Here is a 22,409-nt window from a genome sequence, read left to right as displayed (position 1 = left end):
ATAAGTCAAAATTCACTCAAACCATTTGGGGGATCCTTCTTAGCACTCGACCTTATTAACAGAATCTCATTCAAAAAAAAATTCAAAAACAAATTTAAAGCCTTTTTCTATTTGTAAAAGGTCACACATACATCACTATAGGTACAATAAAATGGTCAGAAACCTGAATCCCACTTTTTATAAAGATGAAGACCTAAAGGTACACGAGAACGACTTAAAGGAAAAGACTCAACTGACGCAACAACGCAAGAAAAGACAAAGAAAATAAAACTCACAACATAACTATGTGCAGGACACAACTCAAAACAAAATAAGCATTTCTGAGACCAAAATGGGGGGTCCCTTCTCCAAGTTCATCTGCAGAATTTCAAAAACAACTTCAAGTAGCCCACGAGAAGGTCCAGACCTGCCTTCAATTCAGCAATACTAACATCCACAGCAAGCAGGATTGATTTCAGACTTTCAAATTGGGTCTCAACCTCACAATTGTCCTAGTTGTCCCCACACATCTCCTTGGCCGTGCTGGCTACGGTCAATGTTGGTTGTTAGCAAACCATGGATAGGATTTATGCTAGGGTGGCAATCTATTATAGTTAGGGAGAGGTTTATTGACAGCTTTGGGATTTTCAGGTGGGGTGATGACCTTATTGTCAATCAGGTCTTGAATTGCATGACGAAGGCAAAAGCAACGGTCAATATGGTGACCGTACTACTGATGGAATGTGCAATATTGGGTAGAGTCGTGTGTAGGGGGAGAGGATTAGGGAGAGGTCGGTGATTGAGTGATTTGAGATACCCTTCCTCCATCAGTACCTTCAAGGCAAGGGTTGGGCTCATATAGAGTTGGGTGAAGGTTCATTTCGGGGAGGAAGATGCACTGGGTTTAGAAATATTGGCAAATGGAGTGGCGGGTGTTGGTCGAGTATTCATAGGCTTAGTATTGGAATTAGGATGGGTGTTTCGTGTAAAGCATCCCTTTTCATTGTTTACCCCCTGATTCAAAATGCTCTTATCCTGAGCGACAAAAATGTAATCCACAGTTTTTGCAACAACTGCAAGCACTTGCTGTTTGTTCAATCCTTTGACCTTCAAAGTCTTAATAGCCCACCGAAGTTGTAAATAAGGATCAATAATTGTCCTGACTTTGTCCTTGCCACTTGCTTCTACTTGGCCAAGGGTTTGGATGGCTATATCGAAGTGAGACCTATTTGTTATTGATCTATTATCACCTAGATTTGAGATAGTTTCAGGTTGGCCCTTTTCAACTACGGCTCGCCCCAAGATTGGGAAGCCTTTTGATGGAATCGAAACCCCAAATGTTAAATCTGCCACCATTCCTTAAAGATTTTCAATCATTCCCAACATCTCAACAGTAGTGGGTTCACCCATTTGGCGCCCTTGGTGTACCTGAACCGGATTGGGTACATCCATGCACAAATCAGTACTTTCTGGAATGAACACCTCAAGCTTGGGTAAATGGGCTGGGGTGATATATATGCTGGGATTGTAGGTAGAAGGGAGTATATAGATGAGGTTAAGGTGGGGAGGAGATACTTGGTCATGGATGGGAAGTGGGTTAGTGGTAACATTAGGGTCTTGAGGTGGAGCTATTATCTGGTTGTTGATGAGATTCTGAACCTCACGACGAAGGCAGTAGCAACGATTGGTTCCATGACCGCGCTACTGATAATACACATAGTACTTGGTGGGGTTATGTCTAGCAAGGAGTGGGTCAGGCAGAGGTTGAGGATCAATGGCTTTGAGATACCCTCTTTCTCTCAGGATTTTTAGTGCGCTGGTTAAGCTCATATAGAGGGGGGTGAAAGTTCTACCCTGAGCTTGGGTTGGGCTGACCGTTTGTGGGCTTGGATTGGCAAATGGGTCAGTAGTTTTGGAAGTGGCGGCAACGGTATTGATTTCAGTGCGTTTGGGAATAGCATTGGTACTCCCAAAAAACTCCCTCCTTGGTAGTTCACCTGTTCTAGGAATAATCCCTTTGTTGAATGCACTCTCAACCTGAACCCCCAATTCATGCAAAGAGTTGAAAGTGAACAGTGGAGCGACTATTAACTTTTACAACATATCATGCTCAAGGTTTTGCACCACTATCCGCACTTGGTCTTTCTCAGAAGGGCGATCTGTCATTTGTGCTGCCTTTACTCTCCACCTTGCAACAAATTCCACAAAAGGTTCTGTAGGATTCTGGTGGGTTGCTTTAAGTTCTTGAATGGTCATTTCAATTTGGGTATTGTAAGAGTAATGATTAACAAACGCCTGAGCCAACTCTTCCCAGTTCTGCTTTATTGTATCCATCAACTTGGCGTACCAAGTGGCTGCTATACCTGACAAGGTTCTTCCATATAGATAGAGTTTCTGAGGCTTAGTCAGACACATCAGTTTCAGGACGTCCAAGAGAAGCCGAATATGTACCACAGGATCTCCAGACCCGTCGAAACGGTCAATGTGTGGCATTTTGAATCTGTCTGGAAGCCTTACGGCTGCCTCGGTGTACCCATCCTCAATGTCGAGAATGGAGTTAATTTCTTTTGCCTTTTTGAACTGCTTCTCAAGGCTAGCAATTTTTAATGTGATCGGGTCAAGATCATCAATGTCAATAGGATAAAGTCCCTCATTAGGCTGCACTAAGGGTCTGAAAACTCGAGCTTAAGCTAACCCTTCTCGAGGATCTGGACTCTGCAAATCTTCAGCTGGCAAAGGTGGGCCAAAGTTCGGCTGGGGCCCGGGATTGGATGTGTAGTAGATGCCCCGGATGGGCGTTGTATTTCAACATTGGTCTCAGCCTGCTTGGAAATTCCCTAGTTTAGGGCCGTTATCATAGCCGCATCTTCTTCCAGACTCTAAGCCATCATGGGTCCGCTGAGTTGGCAATCAGGGAAATAGATGGGTTGGGCTTTTGCTGAGTAGGTTTTTCTGGGATTTGGCGGATTGTAATGGGTTAAGGCTTTTGGGTTATATTGGGCTTGGCCTTTACTGAGTTGGCTATTGCTCTTTCTCTGGCTCAGACAAACCTGGCATTAAAAATGCCCCATCAAATCAGGATACCGAGTACGCTGGTCAAAACAAAGCAAGATACAATTTTGGCCCTGGTTTTGGTTCTGGTATGTTTCCATCATATCAAACACAAACCACTGGATTTTGACCCAAATTCTAATTCTAATATGACCCTTAAGTTTGAAAGGAATCACCTCAATGTTAAGACTTTCCAAGGATTGCATCATACATTCCCAAAGAGTTCACATTGTGCAAATAAGCATTCAAAACACCCCTATGAGAGGTTTAGGGTTTCCCTGTCCTAGCTTTGGAGTGATCTACGGTTTTACTATTCAAACAAGTGGTATCACAACATCCTGTATTCGGGTGAGCATCATGTCCTAGTTTGGAACAGTCAATATAGCTTCACTATATGCAACTAGGTCGAATGGTCAAAACAGGGTTCCTAAACAAGATTACCTAATATACCTCTCACACCTAACACCGAGAAGTGAAAGGAGGATCAAACGGTAAAACGGTAGTCCAGATCCAAGGGTTGTGTTCCCAACATGGCTGAGCCCATGACCGGTCAGTCTTTTGGCAAGCTTTTTAAGCAGGCCTCCGGCAAACTGTCCAGGAATAGCAGATGGCAAACACAGGGACTTAAGCGCACCAGTGCAAATGCAATTCAAAGAACATGTAAGTGTACATAAAAATTCACATCATAAATTTCAAGTCAAATTCTCTAAATCCCCAGCGGAGTCGCCAGAAACTATAGCTCGACTTTTCCGCGCTCCTTTCGAAGGCAAATAGGTCCTACAGTTCGGACTCCACTCGTCTGGTTCTGAATCTGATTTCACAAGTGCAATGTGAAACGGTGGAAACACAAAAAAGGAGTCCAAATTCGGCAATTTCTTTCGAAAAATCGATGTTTTGAATCAAATGCCAAAAATGAACTGCTTTTCCAGATATCAGAGTCGCCACCTAAATATTTATTTTGAGAAATTTAGGAAACCCGTGACTCGTACCAAAGGCCATTAGTCCGTCGTTACCAAAGTGTCTTGGTTCGGGAACTTAGGTATGAGAGGGGAAGGTCATTAATTGAGCACCCCACTCACCCGATCAAAGATCGATCTTTACTAATTATGATGTGATTTTTATGTACAGAATATGTTCTTATTTTATCTTTAATCATATAAGTACAGACTAATTTCACAAAACGTTGGAAAGTTTGATTTCATGTTTGCTTTGAAAACAAGTGTTTTGCATATGTACCACTTGAAAAAGTGATCTCATATATGTACATTAATCAAAATATCCTAATGTTAGTGAATAGCCTTCATCCACAGGCATTCAAACAGGTATATCAAGTAAGCTTTTAGCCTCATGGTAGTATCTTTGATTTGGCAGCAATCACACTCATGCAATATGCTAAAGCAAAAATGCTTACCTTATGTTCGAAGGCGAGTGAAAAGAAAGTAAATAGTTAGAAAAAAAAAATGCATGATCATAATTAATGCAACATGACTAATGCAACACATACAACGTGCAAATAATAACCTCGGCTACTATCATGGCACACGTATTTAAGTAAAGAGTTTGAATTTCACATTTGAACAATATGATGAGCCGGACTTTTATGCATGCAAAACGAATGGATGCAAGCCATGTCAATGCTAATTTGAAAATATGATGTCCATATGCTAACCATCATAAGCAGATAAATAAAAGGGAGAAAGAATGGGGGTTGGAAGACATACAACTTATTACATATTTGTCCTCGCAGAGGAGGGTCTGAATGTCCAAGTGTCCGAATAAATAATTATTACAAATGCGAATGAATAATAACTAAAAGGGGCTGTCTAATTTATTATAACAAATATGCAATGATTGCACGATGCTCCTCAAGAATTACTATGTCTACCTTGTTGGGAACTATTTTGTTTCACCCTGTCATTGCTTTTAACCAAAAGTGTATTGTTTGTAATTTATTCCTAGCCATGTTTGTCTCTTCTACTGTTCTCTATCATAGAAAATGCTCAAGAGAGGAGCGAACTTGATTTCCAAACCATCTATGGTTGCAAGTAGATTTGCAAGATGATTTTGGGCACGATAGGACAAAGATCAATAAATGCAATGCATAACAACCACTCCTCCCTCCTATCATGAAGTGAGTTCAAGATGGGAAATAGAGACGCTTCAAGGTTCATCAAAATATCATGAATTGATGTACGACAAGCCTTGACACAATAGACTCGGTATAACGTCCGACCAAATCCAATATTAGTTCTTTATGTCAGTTGTAATCCAATTAACCAATTTTATTAGCCCTTTTTATTACCTTTTCATTTCTTTATCTTTTCTCATTTTTTGTCCAAAAGTGATATTTACGTCCACTAAGTCCAAAACATAATAAAGAGAAATAAGCATCAACTTAACTCGAGAAAATACACCATATTGTCTTCGGGAGAAATTACAAAGGAAGAGTCAAACTCATTTACAAGCGATAAGGGATTTCAAGTCAAACCCAAGATGTGCAACAAAGACTAGTTGAACTCAAAAGAGTGATAATGACTTAAAAAAACCCAAGGTGAACGATAATGACATGAAATTCAAACTTGATAATAAGCTATAACAACACTTTCCTTGGTGATTTTCAAGGGTTTAACTAGAAAGTTAGTCCCTTAGAAATAAACACACTGGTGATAAAAAGAAATAAATAAAAAAAAAGATTGGCTTTAGTATAAGAAAGATGTATGCCTTTAGTAATGAACCTCGGAAGAGATTAAACCATTAAGTATGAAAAATTTTCTTTCTTATACTTGAATAACAATCTTCAATTTTCACAACTTTTTAACCGAAATATTCGAAGAATGGAGGAAGATTGCAAAGATGATTATTTGAAATTGATTAATTGGTAAATACAATACACACATAATTTTAAAAGAATAATTATTGACATGAATTAAACAGCCCCTAATAGCATAATTTACGCTAGAAAAGGTGAATAAAACAAAATAGGATAATGTTAGTAAACAAGTATAAGGAGGGGTGGCTAACCCCTCCACTTTTACAACTTCAAATCACATATTTTAGATGTTGAAAAACAGCCCCAAATCAGTCCCAAAATTAGCCCCAAAACAGTGGTAAAAATTAGAGAAAACAAGTGGGAAACACAAGGATAAAAGCTTGGAATAAGGTTCAAGCAAGGGTGATTAACCCCCCCCCCTCTCCCTTTGGGTAGCTTTTAATCACAAGTTTCAGCCCGTAAAATAGTATGAAGACTATAGAAAAAGATGAAGAAAGATTGAAATGAAACAAATGAAGTGTTAGCTCTTGTAAGGAAGGTGTTATTGTTGTAAATCAAACTTGATTCCAAAGCACCCTCGACTTCGAGTTATGATCTTCAAGTCTCAAATCAAGTTTCAAGTTCAAGCTCTTGTATGGTATGTATGGATGATATAAGAGCTTATGGAAGAACAAAGATGAGTTGATATTTCTAAATTCTTTGATATTTCTAACTCTTGATATTGTTTTCTAACTCTCTCACTCCCACCCTTAACATAGCAGGATGAGCCCTGTATTTATAGGACTTGAGCGGCTGCTCAAAATATATGCAGAATTGGGAAGCTGGCTGCTTTTTGTACATTCTGACTGAAAAGTCAAGAGGTCCGGCCGGACCTTGGTCTCTCCGGCCAGAGGTGACTGATGTACAACCAGAGGTCAGTGTTTGCCCATTGTTCCTCACTTTCAGGTTCAATACAGGTTGGTACCTGTTGCAAAACTGACTTTCTAAGGGTAAAAATACATTAGGTGGAATTGTTTAAAGCTCGAAATCGGATTCTTTTATTGAGAATTGAAACCACTTACGCAATGTAATCATCATCGAGTGCTTGGAATAAAGCGCCTAAGTCTTATGAACGGTCAAAATTAGGGTGTCTACAGTCGTGGAATGTGACAATTGGTGACTAACATGTTTGGTCGGGAATATGTCACTTTTCGCAACTAAAGTGTTTTATCGACTAAATGGAATATGCCTCCATAATGAATTTCTTTTGAAAGATAACCTTAATGGATGGTTTACTTTTGCGTAAATTGTAATATATGATTTATCCAAGGCATTACTTAACTGAGCAAGTTTGGACATGTACCTTCTATTGAGAATTGCATATGAACTATTAATGCTGGGTCGACCTGGTTAGAAACTTAGTAGGGAACATTTTTATTATAATTGAAATTAACGCACGCTGTGGGAATTTATGAATTATGTGCTTAAGGGAACGCTATATATTATGTTTCCGTATTGGAGAATAGTATGTTTCTATACTTGAAAATTTCTGCTATGAAACTTATTGACAGGAAAATAAACGTTGTCTAATGGGAATTTTATGCTTTGAATGTCCTGCCATGGTCTCATGTAGCCTTATCTTAATTAACACATGATCCTGTGAAATTAATGTACGGAGTTGTTATTTTTATTTCTACATGTTTGAAATAAACATTGAAACGACTAGTTGGATAAAGCTATGAGATGCTTGTTATGTTAAGAACTTTTGAATAACTGTAATAAATATCGGGTTAACCTGTGAATTGTTCGAATTGAGAAATTACGTGAGCATCTATATCAGAATTGGCCAATGATGTGAGACTGGGATTTCTGATCTGATACATGGTAAAACAAGTTTGAGGGACCAAACTTATTTAAGGGAGGGAGAGTGTAATGACCCAACCCTCGTACATGTTTTCTGGTATGTTTTAAGTTCTTTATTCTGTGCATTTATATGCTTATTGTGAAACTTCATGTGGAATTAAATTTAATTGAGTGAACCTTATGGTTATGGATCCATATCTGTCTAATAGGAGAATAATCTGTTACAATTAGAATGTTTGGATCAGAAATTGAAAGCCTTAGAAGTTTAATAATTTGAAATTGGTTTGACATTTAAGATCAGTATGATTTTTAAGCTATAACATGACTTTCTGTGAAATTTCAATTTAGAATGCTTAAACTGATTAATTTTTGTCTTTATCCATCTTTAGTTATATATACATATTTATGCTCCTTACATAATTGACTTAGAAGCCTTACTTAAAATATCTCCAGAGAGAAAAATTAGAGAAGAGAAGGGTTTGGAAGGAAGAAAGGAAATTCATCAATAAGAAAGGTGGGGAAGTTGAGAGGGATTGTAGGGTTAAAGCTTAAGGTATGTAAATTTTACTTGAATTAGGTCCTTTCTTGGGTATGAGTAAGATTTTCTTTGATATAGGGTGTGTATTGATTAAATTGAAAAGACGTGTTGTTATTAGATTGATTTGGAGTCAAATTGAGTTATATGAAGAAGGATTTCCTTCTATCCTTTATCTGTACATGTTGGAACTTAATTATGAATTTGGATGATCTTATATATCTATTTGGGCACAATATGGTAGGGATTCTAAGTGCTTATGCTATGTTCATGAAATGCAAGGAATTAAAGATTTAATTCACACTCAAGTTGATATGTGTTTGAAATGTTTTTGTACATGATTTTTGGACTATGCACCATCCATTAAAGGACCTATTTTGAGCCTTGTAGAAGCTTACCAAAAATTGGACCTTTGCTTGAAAATTCGAACTGAAATTACACAGAATCGCCGCACGTGCGGGAGCACTGCCGTACGTGCGGGCGTCATGGCCGCTGTGGACGCGCCCTCGGGCCCTGTGCTCTTCCACAGTTCGGACTCATTTTGTGTCGGTTCTTAATCTGATCTTGCAATGTGCAATGCAAGACTGATAAATCACCAAAGAGTCCAAATCTGGCAAATCGTTTTGAAAAATAGATTTTTGAGAAAGAAGTGCCGAACATGGACTGTTTTGCCAGATACAGAGTCGCCACCTAAATATTTTTTATAGGGGAATTTAGGAAACCCTGACTCGTTTGCCTAAGGCCACGTGTCCGTCATCACCAAAGTTGCCTCAGCTCGGGAACTTAGGTACGATTGGGGAAGGTCAGCTATGAGCACCCCCACTCGCCCGATCAAATATCGGCCTCTACTAACCATGATATCTAGTTTTGAAAATGTTATGTGTTCTTATTCCGATTAATTAGCTAATCTTACTATGTGATGCGTACAACACAAAAGTATAGACTAGATCACCTAATTTGGAACAAAGCACTGCATATCCGTTGTTTGGAAATGATTTGAGCTTTGCTACTCGCAAGTAGGCTAAAATACGGATTTCAATGAATTATTCCAATTCAAGCAATCCAACCTTCACCCACAGGCATTCAGGCAGTTACATCACATACACAAATAGCCTCATGGTAAGCATACTGTCATGGCAACACTCACACACATGCAAGGATGCTAAAGCGTAAATGCTTACCTAGTACTCCAAGCCAAAACAAAAACTAGTTAGTAATCAAATGCATGATCCTAGTTCATGTTAAGATGGCTAATGCAACACATGCAAAATGCAACTAGAAATAGGCTCGGCTATTCTAAGATGTCATGTGAAATGCAACTTGATACATGTATTCAAATTGGAATTGAAATACAATGCAGTTAGCATGATGCGCCGGGCCTAGTGCATGCAATACGAATGAATGTGTGCAAACATGCTATCATAAGTATGCTAATTGAAATATGCCCTAAATCTAACCATCAAAAGCGGTTAAATAAAAGGAAGAAAGAAATAGGGGTTGGAAGACATGCATCACACACACACACACTTATTACAACATGGCCCTCTCTCGAAGGGTCCGAATGAATAATACAAATTAATCAACTAACAAGCTAATTAATTAATTACAAAACCACCCAACTAATTGGCAAATTAATTAAGCTACTGAAAGCAGTAAAATAGCCTCAGAAAGAGGAATGAATGTATGCATGCTCGGCTCTGCTCGGAAATTCATCGCCATGCCACAATTGCCTCCGTTTGTACTGCTTTATGCCTCTGAAAATTGCATGAGTCCCAAGGTCGGTTCTGGAACACTCCCTGAACACTATGGGAGGTCACCGGCCAAGAGGAATGGTCATCAGCCAGTTATGAGGCTCTCGGCCAACAATGGATAGCCGGCCGGCACTTAAGATGGCCGACCGGCCATCTCTTCCTGCAGAATTCTGTTTGACAGCAGCAAAGGGCAAACAGAGCATGGCAATGCATTTTCAAAGCAATGTATGCACAACCACCCTTCCTATCATGTTTAAGACTCAAGGGATTATGGTACTCAACCTCGGGCCAACAATCACGTATTTCCATGCATGATGGCCAAAGAGTCAAGTGTGCAATTCAATATAGAATGAAATGCACAAAACACATAAAAGGGCCCCAACCTTTGTCATGATTGATCAAAAGGCAAGGGATGCATGCTCAATGCTATGCAACCTAAGCATGCAAACAAACTAATGCAAAATGAGTATGCTCGCAAGCAATATCCAATAGGCATACAACCTAAATATGCAAACATGCAACCTAGCATACACAATGCTATGGACTATATCGCACACACAATGCTATATGAACTATGGCATGCTCAATGCAACTAACCACCTAGCATACACAATGCAAGGGGTGACATGGCATACACAGTGCTAACAACATAACATGCATAACACATTGTAACATGGCATACAAGCACAACTCTCAATAGCACTTAAAGCATGGAAAACATGGGAGTATGGCAGAAGTATAAGCTCTGAAATATCATACCCAATTATGCCAAAACATGCAAACACCTCAATATAAGCATGCAATAGGCTTCAAAACTCAAGACTAGGCATGGCTATTACACTACATGCATACATGGCAAGAACCATTCGACCAAGAGGCCTAAAAACAGAGCTAAGGTAGTCTAAAATATGAACAAAACATGTTTGAAACATGGCCAAAATATGCTAGAATAGAGGGCCAAAACAACATGCAATGTAAGCTAGTGAAGGGGATTTACACTACAAGCCTATGAGGCATTCAAGGGGCCACAAAACCAGCAAAAGACAGAGGTATGACATGTCAAATAAAGCCCCAAAATCCACTAAAACATGGTCTATGCATGCAAAAAATGAGATGCTTTTTTGAAAGGTCGTGCAAGGGGTTGCTCTACACATGCAAGAAGGACATCCAACATGGCAAAACCAACTATGGAAAGAGGTTATGCAGGCCCTAAAACTCACTGAAAAAGGCCTGAACCAAGCTCAAGAAGTGTGCAAATAGGGGCTCCTTTGTAAGGCCAAAAATGCCAACAAACAAGACAACAAGGAGAGGGGGTGGCCCTCTCCTTCTTAGGACCTCAAAACACCATCCCCACCACTGAAATCCCTCTGGATTTTAGTGATGAGAAGGCCAATACAAGGTGGTCCCGAAGCTCACATAAAAGGCACAAAAATGAGGCCAAACAAGGCCTAAGAGGGGGTAGGCAACCCCAAACACAAAAGTGCTCTTAAAGATGAACAGAACGGGACTTAACCCTCCCGGGGCGTTCGAGCTCCTTTTGATGAAGCAAAATAAAGACCAAAAGAGGGTAAAGTGTGTTACCCTTGTAGCTTTAGCAAAACCAGAAGCTTTGAGACCAAAAAACCAGACCTTCAACCTCTAAAAATGGACTCCAAGATCCTTAGGTTGATGATGGAGGTGTTAGGCTAAGAGTTGGTGTGCAAAGGGGCCAAGAGCTTTACTCTTTCTAAGCCTAAGTGTAAAGACAAAGAGAGATATATGTGTATGCCTTAGCAAAATATTTTTGGAACCTTTTCTAATGAGGGAGAGGCTCCCTCTTATAGAAGAACAAAGGTCCAAGCTTCTCTTAGAAGCTTGAGCAAAAAGGCCAAGCTTCTCTTAGAAGCTAAAGCAAAAAGGGTCAAGCTTCTTGAGGAAGCTAGAGCAAACGGGTCAAGCTTCTTCAAGAAGCTAAGAAAGGTTCAAGATTTTCTTAGAAGCATGGAGCAAAGGGTCAAGCTTCTTTAAGAAGCCAAGAAAAAGGGTCAAGCTTCTTGGAGAAGCTAAAAAGGTTCAAAGGGTTCAAGCTTCCTCAAGAAGGCTAAACAAAGGTTCAAAAGGTTCAAGCTTCCATAAAAGGCTAGAACAAGGGTTCAAAAGGGTCAAGCTTCCTCAAGAAAAGGGCTCGGCCAGAAAAAGTGGCCGATTGATCAAAACAATGGTCGGCCGACCAAAAACAATGTCGACCGGCCAACACCTTTGGCCGGTACCAAAAAAACAGGGCCGGTGGCCTCAAGCCATGGCCGGTGAGGTGTGGGGATGGCCAACAAGCCATTCCTTGCCCTTAAAAGCAAAAAAACACAAGTGTTTGGTCCACAACCAAGCACAAAACAAACAGGTCGAGAGGTCTTGAGGCAAGGCGCGCAGCCGAAACCTCTGAGAACTCAAGACAAACACGAACATGGATAATCATCGAGTGTTCAAACGATGACATCCAAGTCTTGAGAACGGTCAAAAATGGGGTGTCTACAGTCGCACGTATGGGAAATGGTGAATTTTTGGGCTTTTTGCTACTGCTTAAAAAGCACGTGCGGGGCATCACTACCGCACGTGCGGGGCTCACAGTCGCACGTGCGGCCCATGCTGGAGATTCTTATCTGCTCTATTTTATCTATTTAACCCTCTAATGTATCTGAAATCTACATTTGATGGCCTTAAAGTGTTTGTAAATTCATTTGAAACACAACGAATCGGAAAATGATTAATAAGGAAAAGAAATTAATGTATAAGTTGTGCCTGTGTGTAGGTCATAACCTGGGAGGAGCAGGCACTTCGCTACAGCACTGTGAGTAATAGTACTATCATAGTATGCGTTACTTACAACTACCAATTGCCATTAGCACTCTGTTAACTAGAGGTTAATCATGTTAACATATATGAACGATTAAACAAAGGTGTATACCTCTGTATGACTCTAATTAATAGTTGATGTGAACATTCTATTCTTCGTAAGTAAATTACGTCGTTTCTTAATGAAGAAAGAGAACTTATGTTCATTCTGGAATAATGGTTTTAGTGTAACTATGAAAGCATAATGTTTTGCTACTAATGGGCCTGAGGCCGTTCAGTTATAAATCATCGAGTATGGATATTTCTGAGGGATCAAAATAATTGGATAAGCTATGTGCATCCGTATGAATCCGAAATAGTTATGTTGTGTTACATATGGACCCGAGGTCATTCATAACCTACGATATGAATGCAAAGGTTTAACGTTATTATGTGCTCTCTATAATAGTTATGATTCTTATTCTGCTATACGCGAGATAACTGTGTTAATCGGTAACTAACTCATGAGAAGTTTATGTGCACTATCCCATAATGGTATTCTTAAGGAACTGAGGTTACTCTGTTTCTGTTTATCTGTTCCGGTTATGCTATGTTATGACATAATATGCATTGTTCGGTCTTTACGACCTAATATTTCTGATAAGGGCTTAATGCCATTCTGATAAGGGCTTAATGCCACTCTGATAAGGGCTGTATGCCATTCTGATAAGGGCTTAATGCCGTTCTATTTAAGGGCCAATTTGTGAAGTTATGAATCTATGAGGCCGAGGGCCAATTTGTGAATGTGTGAATCCACCAGACCAACGGCCAATCTGTGATGTTGTGAACCGACGAGGCCATTCTGAATATTTGTACATAATCAGATTAACTACTTGTCTTTTACATTATATATGCATTGCTCTGCATTATAATTCAAGTTGAACATTGAGTTATTAAAGTACTATTATTCACTGAGATTGTCTCACTCTGTATTTTGTTTAATTATGTTGGTAATAAATCTGGAGGTCAGCCATAACCCTCGATGCTCGTCTCCCTTTGTTAACCTCTGTGTGTCCAAGCATTTGGGTGAAGCCTACCCGTTTTTGTGAAGTTTGCTAAGTCTCGGCTTATACTCTATTTGTCTATAATATGTTGAAGTTTCCAATGTTTTTGTTATACGCCCAAACAAGGGGCAGGGTTGTATATGTGTATGTAAATATTTATCATCTGATTCACTGTTTGTGATCCTGGCATGATAGTGGTCGCTCAATGGATGTAATTTCTTTTTATTTCATGTTATTTTATAATATATAATGCTTCCGTTCAGGCCCCATATGTATGTATACCGAATTTTATGTCCGTTTCTGAAGTGATCATGCCCAAACTTTTAGGGGCGAGTTTGGGGCGTGACAAGTGGTATCAGAGCACGAGTTGCTATCTCACACACGAATCCATTGAGCTTTAGGATGTCTAGAAAAGACTTAGGCATCATGCATGACATCCTTAGTGCGTAAGAAAGAAATTGATGGCAACTATAATGGTACATGTGATATCGTTAACCGCAATGGTTACTATTTATGTTTGTTGTACATTCCTTGTATAGATTATGATTGATTGCTATGCAGAACATGGTGAGCATAAAGATGGAAGGTCCGGAAGATTCTACCTCTGCCTGGTCAGATAAAAAGAAAAGAAAAATTGTACAACATATGTAAAACGGAATTGTGAAAAATTTAAATAATAAATAATTACCTTTGTTTATCTTACGTAGATTGGTGAACAATACAAGACATGTAGATGGGGTTAAGTCAATCGTGTTGCACTGTGGAAGCATGGTGAAGGTTCGAGCTGATCGGTAAGAAAATCTATATGTCAATGATTAGGTAAGACGTATGTTATTGGTTATTATTTTTGGATTGAAAGTTACTTATCATTTGTTTAGATGAAGTGACTAAACTTTAAGTATGGAATATTTCTAAGACTAAAGGAAATAATATAATTTTTCTTGTCATAATGTAGACGTCCCCGAACGCCCCAGGAGGGTTAAGTCCCGTTCTGTTCATTTGGGGTCACTACAGCTCGGACTCTTAAATGTCACGGTTCCTAATCTGAACCAAAGAGTCCAAATCCGGCAAAATCGTTTTGAGAAACAGATTTTTGAAAAAGTAGTGCCAAACATGGACTGCTTTGCCAGATACAGAGTCGCCACCTAAATATTTTATTTTGGGAAATTTAGGAAACCCTGACTCGGTGCCAAAAGGCCACGTGCCCGTCATCACCAAAGTTGCCTCGGCTCGGGAACTTGGGTACGATTGGGGAAGGTCACTTCGTGAGCACCCCCGCTCGCCCGGTCAAAGACCGACCTCTACTAACCATGATATCAATTTTTGAAAACATTGCGAGTTCTTATTCCGGTTATTAGCCTAGGTTACTATATGATGCGCACAGCATACAAGTATAGACAAGGTCATCTGAATTGGAACAAAAACATTTCATGTTCGCTTTTTTGAAAATGGTTTGCTACCCGCAGGTAGGCTTGAAACATTCGATGATTTATTCCAATTCAGATAACCCGACCTTCACCCACAGGCATTCAGGCAGTTATATCAGATAAGCACATAGCCTCATGGTAAACATGTTATTCATGGCAGCACTCACACGCATGCAAGGATGCTAAAGCATAAAAACTTACCGAGTACTCCAAGCCAAAATAGACACTTATTAGAGATCATGCATGAATCCTAAGCATACAGAAATGTCTAATGCAACACATGCAAAATGCAACTATAGCAAGCTCGGCTACTCTAAGATGGTATATGAAATGCTACAACTATCATGTATTCAATTTGGAATTGAAAGTACGATGCAGTTAGTATGGTGCGCCGAGCCCGGTGCATGCAATACAGATGAATGAATGCAAACATGCTGTCATACTGTATGCTAATTTAAATATGCCCTAATCTAACCATCATAAGCGGATAAATAAAAGGGAGAAAGACGTGGGGTTGGAAGACATACATCACACTCACCCACACTTATTACAGTTGTGCCCTCGCAGAGAGGGTCCGAATAAATATACAGTCCAAATATTACAGTCCGAATGAAAGAATATTACAGTCCAAGATATTACAAAATCCTAATTAATTATAAAACTGGCATGCAAGCTAGGGACTGCCTTGCTTCTGATGGATGATGCGTGTCCGGGTTGTCTTGCGCGGAAATCCACCGGAATGCCCCAATTAGCCTCTGTTTACACCTGTTCTTGAAATGCGTGCCAAGCCCCAAAAAGTTACTGATTCTTCGTTTTGCTGCAACAGAGAGTAGGAAAGGGGCATAGCAATGTATTTGCACAAATATATGCATGTCTCGATCCTCGTGCCACCAATCACGCATACCGAGGCATGATGGCCGAGGAGTCGAAATGCACGACTCAATATAGAATGAATGCACATGAAACTACAGCTAAAACCTAACTCCATCATGGATAATCCGGAGTGTCGATGACTGGAGAATTGAGACACATTCCGTCATTCGGAGTACGAAATGTACCTCGTTTCCCGTGCCCGGGCTAACTCCTATTCCGGACACGATGCAATATGCATGATATGCATGAAATGCAACTAAGATACAATCCTAACATACAGAATGCTATAGAAAATGAGATGCCTCGAAATGCGTGCACACAGGCACGCAAACCGAGGCGATGACAGAATGCGATGAAAATGAGATGCCTCGAAGTGCGTGCACACGGGCACGCAAACCGAGGCGATGACAGAATGCAATGAAAATGAGATGCCTCGAAGTGCGTGCACACGGGCACGCAAACTGAGGTGATGACAAAATGCGTTGAAAATGAGATGCCTCGAAGTGCGTGCACACGGGCACGCAAACCGAGGCGATGACAGAATGCAATGTAATGACATGGAAACATGATATGGGCTTATACCAACATGAGTGAGCCTCAGCCACACTCACATCGGATGCCGGCGGATAAAAATGAAGTGCCTCGAAATGCGTGCACACGGGCACGCAAACCGAGGCAATGGCGGAATGCAATGAAATGACAAATGGGCTTATACCAACATGAGTGAGCCTCAGCCACACTCACATCGGATGCCGGTGAATGAAAATGGAGTGCCTCGAAATGTGTGCACACGGGCACGCAAACCGAGGCGGTGATAAAATGTGACGAAATGACGTGGAAATGACAAATGGGCTTATACCAACATGAGTGAGCCTCAGCCACACTCACATCGGATGCCGGTGAATGAAAATGGAGTGCCTCGAAATGCGTGCACACGGGCACGCAAACCGAGGCGATGATAAAATGCGATGAAATGACATGAAAATGGATGGCAAATATTCTAATGGAATTTCAGCACTAAAATATGGGGGAAAACAGTCCCGAAATGAGGCGAAATGACATGAAATGCATGGAATTAACCCGAAATGCGAATTTAGGCACCCGAAATGGCCTATAGCTATGCCAAACATGCACAACATGGACATGCAATGCAAAGATAGAAGCTAAACCGTCCCAAAAAATGCACTTTCACAGTTATAAACACGGCCAAACAGCAAGCATAGGTATGGCAAAAATAGCATGCAAGAATAGGGGCCAAAAGAGGGGTAATGAAGCAAGTGATATAAGAAAAACCCAAAATGAAAAATTTCATTCTACAACACTGAAGAGGGACCAAAAATATGAATATTTACAGTACATGGCAGCCTCAAAATCAGTATACAAACATGATAGAAATGTGATGCAAAATAAGGCTCAAAAATGGCTATAACATGAAGTATACAAAATAATCACCAAACAGAAAAAAAATGTTAATGAAACATGAATTATAGACCAAAATAAGTCCACTTTCAGTTCGGACCAAGGTCCAAAAACAGAAGTAAAGGGGGCTGCCAATTTATGCAAAAATGGAGCCAAATAAGGGATATAACTACAAGTGACACATGGAGGCACCAAACAATGTTGAGCCCTTCTCCAATGTTGAAGAGGGGCTGAAAATAAGCCTAATATCAGTTTACAACATGCTCAAAAACAGATTTCTCATGGGCCAAAAATAGCATGCAAAATTATGACATATAAGAGGATCAATGAAGCAAGTGTATTATGGAGGGCTCAAACAGGGTTGAGCCCTTAATGAAAAGTGAAGATGAGCTCAAAATAGGGCCCTTTTCAGTTAGGGCCGGAGCTTGAAACAAAAAGAATAGAAGACTTACAAATAGATCAAGAAAAAGGGTCAAAAGGGTAAAAGTGTTACTCGCCCTTGAAGACTCAAAATTTTGTTGCTTCTTGGATGAATTTGCAGCTTCTTTGGCCTTTGAGAAACCTTCCTTGTTGCTGGAAATGAGGTGGTGGTGGTAGAGCTTGGTGGTGTAGAAGGAATGATGGTTAGGGACTTAGGGTTTTTTCAAGAATTGAGAAGGATGAAGATGGAGTTGGCTATGGAAGCTTGAAGGAGAATTTTTCTAACCCCAAAATACTACAAGGCTTGCTTGCTATATAGGCCAAAGAAGGGGTGTAAAGGTGGGGGAAAAGGAGAGCAATATTCCCCCACAAAATATCCCCCGGATAAAGATCTTGTCTGGGGGATATTGCCCCACAGCTGTAAAGTGCACAGTGCAAGGAAGCAGGCCGGCCTGGTACTTTTGCTGCAGGTGGCCGGCCGGCCACACCCCCTAGCCGGCCGGCTAGGGGTCAAAAGGTTCGATCATATTTTCTGGCCGGCCACCAACTGGTGGGGTACTCCTATGTGTGTACAACACAACCATGTGGTTAAAAGTCCAAGAAAGTGGGTCCAAGGGGTTCAACATTAGCTCGGAAAGAGGGGGTCAAAAGGGTCAAGTTGAATTAATGGCCGGCCATGAACTTTTAGGGTCCTCTCATGTGTGTACATCACAGATATGTGGTTCAAAGTTGGAGAAAATGGGTCCAAGGTATTCAACATTAGCCCGGAAGTGCGAAAAACGGGCGCCGGAGGGCGTCGGAGGATGTATAACTGGTTGCTGCAACAATTGCTGGCCTCCCACCCTTCAGTGACCTCCCTGGTGATAAAACAGAGGTACCTGCCAAAAATGAACGAAAACCGTTGCAAAACGAATGTTCGGGGGCCAAAACACGCAGTTCGGGGTCTTGAAAATGGGCTGTTTAAGCACCGAAAGTGGTGTTCGGCCACGAAGTGGGTTTCTCCGCCCCCAGTGTCCCTCAAAAGGGAGTAAATAGGAAGTATGCCAAAAACCAGAGCAACAGGAGATGGTTAAGCAGTCCCGAACCGAGGCACACGGCCAACGGTCCCGAAAACCGGGAACCGGACTCCGAAATGGGAAAAATGGCCTACGGCCACCAAATGTAGCCTACGGACATTGAGAGTTGGCCTACGGGACCTCTCTCTTCCCTCGGGAAAAGAAACAAAGAAAACCGAGTCTGGTTCGCAAACCGAGACAAGGCACAGAAGAGGGTTCGGAAGTCCGGAGGCAGGGCTCACGGCCGTAACTCTGAAACTTCTGAACGAGCACATTATGCAACATCACCAAGCGCTCAATCGGTGACGTCTGAGTCTTAAGGTCGGTCAAAAATGGGGTGTCTACACATAACAATGTTTAGATCTGTGATTTTGAGAAATTACTGCATTTGATGTGTTTGTGTGCTAATTGAAATTGTGTTGAGTACGATTGGCAGTAAGAAGAAGTTATGCATATACCGACCCCTCTTCGAATTGTGTAATTTGTTACGGAAACCTATAATCTGAAATCTAAAATTTGAAATTTGAAATCTGTAATCTGTACTCTGTCATCTGTAATCTGTAATCTGTAATCTGTTTTGTTTATGTGTAGTCTGTAATATGCAATAAGAATTTCTTGCAAGAAATGGTTGAATGGCATGAAGAACCCCACCTATACTACATGTCTACCTATATGACAGCCGTAAAAAGATAGACAGTTATTGACTACTTCAAGATCAAACTAAATGATTTTGGGGGTATTCCATATTGGTGACGGGTTAACGAGTATCTATCTCCTCTTACATGTTTATACAGATTTGTATAATATGCGCGATGTGATTCTGAATTGATTTACTCTCATATTGAACTGATCTGGCTAAGAATTCTAACTCTGATATTAGGTGGTTAAATTATTTTGTCGCTAGACTGTTAAACTTCTAGACATTATAGAATCTGGATGGATGTGATTACTGTATATTTAAGGAAATCTATAACCCTATCAATGGACCTAGTAGGACCTACGTATGGGAAGTAACTAGATACGCTGTTTATGTCAATTGCCTTAGCCAAGCGACTGGTCTAACTCTGATATTATAAGTTGTGAATACGAAACCGTGTGGTTGATCTCGTGTTTTACAGTAGGAAAAGAAAGAATCATCTGAATAGTCGAATACTAAAATGATTAAAAGGGGACCAAATTAAATTGCGCTATAACAAGAAGAAACACTTATTAAGGAAAGATGTTACACCTTACGGTTAGGATTGATTAGTCAAGCATGATTTGAAGTTTGATTTCTTGCTTTGTTTTTTAGCGGCTTTCTTTGCCCAAAATAATGGCTGTTATAGTTGTATTTATTGGTCGGATTAGGACTTATGATGGCATGACCAAGTATCTACGATGGTATGTCTGCATGAATTTACAAAACTGTATGTTATTTGCTTTGGTATTACTGTAATTATTTGACTTGAAATATGGTTCTCCTTATGTTACTATATTTAGAAGTGAAGTTATGAAAAATTAAGGATATCGGTTGTAGACACCCCATTTTTGACCGACCTTGAGACTCAGACATCACCAGTTGAGCGCTTGGTGATACTACATATCGTGCTCGTCTAGAAGTTTTAGAGTCTCGGCTGCGAGCCTTGCCTCCGGACTTCCGGACTCTTTTGTGCTTTGCCTCGGTTTGCGAACTAGGCTCGGTTTTCTCTGTTTCTTTTCCTGAGGGGAGGGATAGGTCCCGTAGACCATCTCTCAGTGGCCGTGGGCTACATTTTGTGGCTGTAGGCCATTTTTCCCATTTCGGAGCCCGGTTCCCGGTTTTCGGAGCCGTCAGGCCGTGTGCCTCGGTTCGGGACCGCTTAACCATCTCCTATTGCTTCGGTTTTTGGCATGCATCTTATTTACTCCCTTTAGAGGGACACTGAGGTCTGAGAGACCCACTTCGTGGTCGAACACCACTCCCGGTGCCTGACAGCCCACTTTTGGGGCCCCGAACTGCGTGTTTCGGCTCCCGAACCTTCATTCTGCATTTTTGGGCTTTGACCCGAACTTGAGATAGTCATATTTTGAGCTCCTTTTCATGTTTGATTAAGGACCTCTTGATGTTTGATATCTCCATCTATCACTTGCTTCTTTACCCCTCCTTTTTTCCCTTTTCTTGCACGATAGTTTAGGCCTACGTGTATTTATTTTCGTGGCTTGATGTAAACTATAAAGTTCCTTGTTTTGAGCCCATTTTCAACTTTGTTGAGGGCTCTTGGCCATTTGGGACCCGCAGCTACCACTTCCCTCTTTGTCTTACCCTTTTGGCCTTTTTGGGGGGAATTTTGAATCCGAATTTCCCCCCCCCCCTTTTTTCCCCCTCTCTTTCCACCCCTTTTGCCTATATATACAGCCCCTCCCCTTCAGATTTAAGGGTTAGAAATTTTTTTCTAGAGCTCCTACATTATATATATATCTCTCTCTATATTCCAACCATCAAAACTCCAAGTTCCCTACACCATTTCTTCACCATTCCTTCACCACCACCTAGCACCACCACCACCACTCCATACCAGCAGTTTGGAGGTCATTTCCAGAGGCAAGGAGCATATTTTTCTCAAGCCAAGAGGTTGCTAAAGACTAGTCTTCAAGGGTGAGTCTCGTTTTTCCCTTTTTTTGCTTTTTTCTTGGTCTATATCTTAGCCCTTCTTGCTTATACATTTGAGCTCCGACCAAAACTGAAAGTGGCCATATTTTGAGCTTATTTTCATCTTTCATTAAGGGTCTTACCCTATTTGGGACCTCCTTGTTGCACTTGCTTCATTACCCTCTTGTATGCCATCTTTCTTGCATGATATTTTTGGCTTGTGTGTGATCTGTTTTGAGGCATGTTATAAACTGTAAGTGTGCTTATTTTGAGCCCTTCTTCAACAGTGTCGAAGGGCTATCACCATTTGATATTTCCATATGCCATGTTTAGAATAGCCGAGCCTGCTATAGTTTGCATTTTTGCGTGTGTTGCATTAGGCATTTCTGTATACTTAGGATCATGCATGATTTCTAATGAGCTTCTGTTTTGGCTTGGAGTACTCGGTGAGTTTTATGCTTTAGCATCCTTGCATGCATGTGAGTGTTGCCATGAACAGCATGCTTACCATGATGCTATGTGCTTATGTGATATAACTGCCTTGAATGCCTGTGAGTGGAGGTTGGGTTACTTGGATTGGGACAATTCATCAAATGTTTGTTTTTTTAAGCCCACTAGATAGTGGCAAAATCATATTTTTCTAAGCCCACCCGAGGGTGGCAAATCCACGTCTTAGCCTACTTGCGAGTAGCACCATCAAACCATTTTTTTTTCAAACAAACAAACATGAAATGTTTTGTTCCAATTCAGGCTATCCAGTCTATACTTGTATGCTGTGCGCATCACATAGTAATCTAGGCTAATAAC

The sequence above is a fragment of the Camellia sinensis genome, chromosome 7 (assembly GCF_055761805.1).
Source record: "Camellia sinensis isolate YWXY chromosome 7, ASM5576180v1, whole genome shotgun sequence".
Taxonomy (NCBI): domain Eukaryota; kingdom Viridiplantae; phylum Streptophyta; class Magnoliopsida; order Ericales; family Theaceae; genus Camellia; species Camellia sinensis.
The sequence above is the reverse complement of the archived record's forward strand: the minus strand, read 5'-3'. Positions refer to the sequence as shown.